The sequence below is a fragment of the Poecilia formosa genome, unplaced genomic scaffold (genome assembly GCF_000485575.1).
Source record: "Poecilia formosa unplaced genomic scaffold, Poecilia_formosa-5.1.2 Scaffold473, whole genome shotgun sequence".
In the NCBI taxonomy this organism is placed as follows: domain Eukaryota; kingdom Metazoa; phylum Chordata; class Actinopteri; order Cyprinodontiformes; family Poeciliidae; genus Poecilia; species Poecilia formosa.
Window position 1 is genome coordinate 392,745 of NW_006800412.1, and position 2,490 is coordinate 395,234.

The 2,490-nt window shown below is 40.5% G+C and overlaps 1 protein-coding gene and 1 long non-coding RNA gene across 2 annotated transcripts in view; one reads left to right on the top strand and one right to left on the bottom strand.

Annotated features, from left to right (window-relative positions):
• The window catches only part of LOC103156304 (formin-binding protein 1-like), a 30,120-nt gene that overhangs the window by 12,296 nt on the left and 15,334 nt on the right, over positions 1–2,490 (top strand). The window lies entirely within an intron of this gene.
• The window catches only part of LOC107833872 (uncharacterized), a 7,265-nt gene extending 4,775 nt beyond the window's left edge, over positions 1–2,490 (bottom strand). Inside the window, exons 1-2 of the long non-coding RNA XR_001659648.1 lie at positions 2,469–2,490; positions 413–2,432 (exon numbers count right to left, since the gene is read on the bottom strand). This is a non-coding gene — a long non-coding RNA (uncharacterized LOC107833872). The remainder of the gene's footprint in view (positions 1–412; positions 2,433–2,468) is intronic.

Genomic DNA, 2,490 nt, shown 5'->3' on the forward strand with positions numbered 1-2,490 from the left:
CTGTTTAGGTTAAAAACTTCATTCTATGAGGGAGGAGAGAAAACGGGCAAATTATTAGCAAGACAAGTTAAAAACGGGTTTTTGAGCACAATCACTGCCATTAAACAAGGAGATACTTTAGTAACCTCAGCAAAAGACAAACATTAGATACATCCTCAGTGTTTAACGAGACAAACCAAAGGGGTTAGGGACTAACCCAGCAGCATGCAGAGTGGTGTGAAGCACCAATTACTGAAGAGGAGATGAGGAAGGCAATTTCAGGGATGAAGGTGGGCAAATCCCCCGGTTGTGATGGTTTTCCATCAGAATACTGCAAGGAGCATATAGATATTCTTCCAGTGTTACAAAAGGTCTATCAAGAGATTTTTGAGAGAGGACAGCTGCCTCCTACTTTTAATGAAGCTCTGATAACCTTGATTCCGAAAACCAATAGGGATAGCACGGACCCGGCAGATTATAGACCAGTTAGTTTATTAAATGTAGACTGTAAAATATTAACCAAGCTGCTGGCTGTGCGCTTACAGCAAGTCCTTCTTAGTATTATTCATCAGAATCAGACAGGCTTTATGAAAACCTGCTCCCCTTCTGATGCACCTAATGGACACTATACAGATGGATTCGACGGTTTCAGGGTAGCCAATAAATTGGGCTAAATCTGAAGCCATCCATTATCCTCTTTATGTCATTCACACATGGTCAAAGGTTTTAAAATCAAATGGATACCTGAAGGCATGAAGTATCTTGGGATTAGACTCAGTAGGGATTTGGAAGCGTTACCTTCACTAAGTTTTTATCCGGTGCTTTCAAAAATTAAACTTTGAAAAGTGGGAGAAGATAAAACTAACACTATGGGGTAAGATTAACGTTATAAAAATGATCGCCGCCACTCAGTTTAGCTACCTGCTTATGATGCTTCCTATTACAATTCCACTTGATATTTTTAAAAGATATGAACATTTGATTAAACATGTCTTGTGTGGAGGTAAAAGAGCGAGAATAAAACTATAAAAATCGTATGGTCCTAAGGAACAGGGTGGGTTAGGAGCTCTATTGTCTGTCATTTGAGATTTCTAAATCTCACACAGGTGTGTGCCTCCAAAACACACACCTGTGTTCACGTGGCATATGCACCATTGGTGATTTGTACAAAGACGGGCAATATGAACTTACTCCCACATTTAATTTGGAAGGTCGAGCAAACTTTTAGAAAAATTTACAGATGGGACATTGTTACCTCGAAATTTAAAATGATTGTAGAAAATGATATATTGAACTATATTAGGATGCCGCGTGATCGACACACTGCCTCTCAGTTTTATAAGCTGTTAATTTATAATTTGAGTAGTGAATCGTCAAATATTAAACTTTTATGGCAGAGAGATTTGAGAAAAGAGTATACAAAAGAAAAATGGTTGAATGTGTGGTCAGAGTGGTAAATATGTCAACGAGGCCAGATGTAAATTTATACTGTATAAGGTGCTACATAGATATTATCATATACGCCTGCCAGACTGCATAGAATGAAAATAATGTCAGACAATATGTGTTGGACATGTTAGAAAGAGGTGGGCACATATTTGCCCTGTTTTGGGACTGCTCTCTGGTTTCACTATTTTGGATTAAAATCTCGGAGGCTCTGAGTTCAGGGCTCAGCTCAGAGATCCTCAGACTCCAGAACTGGGTTTACTGGGACGGATCTTGATGGTCGGTCTGGTGACAGCCTGCAGGGTCACCTTAAGACATTGGAAGAGCACAAAGTGTCCCGAGTTAAATGAGTGGATTAAATCGATGACAGACACAGCTTCCTATGAAGCCGTGCTCAACAACATGGAAGGTAACAGGACATGGACTAGGACAGTTTTTGGGACTCACTGAGCAGAACTACAGCCTCTGTGATGCATCAGGGTGAAGCTTCTTGGTTTTCCTGGACAGAATTAATGCTAAAACATGCATGTGATTTATAGCTGCACCCTGGGGATTGGGTGGTGGGGGCAGCGGGGGCACCAGCACCAGTCACCAGTCACACACACACACACACACACACACACACACACACACAGAACAGGCTGTTTGTGCTTTATGTGTGACAATATTCAGAAAATCAATTAAATTTGAATTTTAAAATAAAGTGACTAATGAAACACTTTTAAATCAGTTTAACTGTTAAATTTTCCATTTACACAGTTGACTCAGGTAATGTGACTAACTGCCATCAGCAGAACAGTTTGTTCTCACAAAGCTTCATGTTTCAGTTTTCACATTTTAAACTAAAAGTGTTTAATGATAAAGTATTTTACCCAAAACTGTCTCAGTGCTGCCCTCTGCAGGCCAAACGGTGCCACAGCAATTAGATTCTTCTTGTGGTTTAAAACCGTCCAGCTTTTCACCACTTTGTCCTGCAGATGACCTCTGACCTGCAGATGACCTCTGACCTGCAGATGACCTCTGACCTGCAGATGACCTCTGACCTGCAGAGCGTTGTTGCCATAA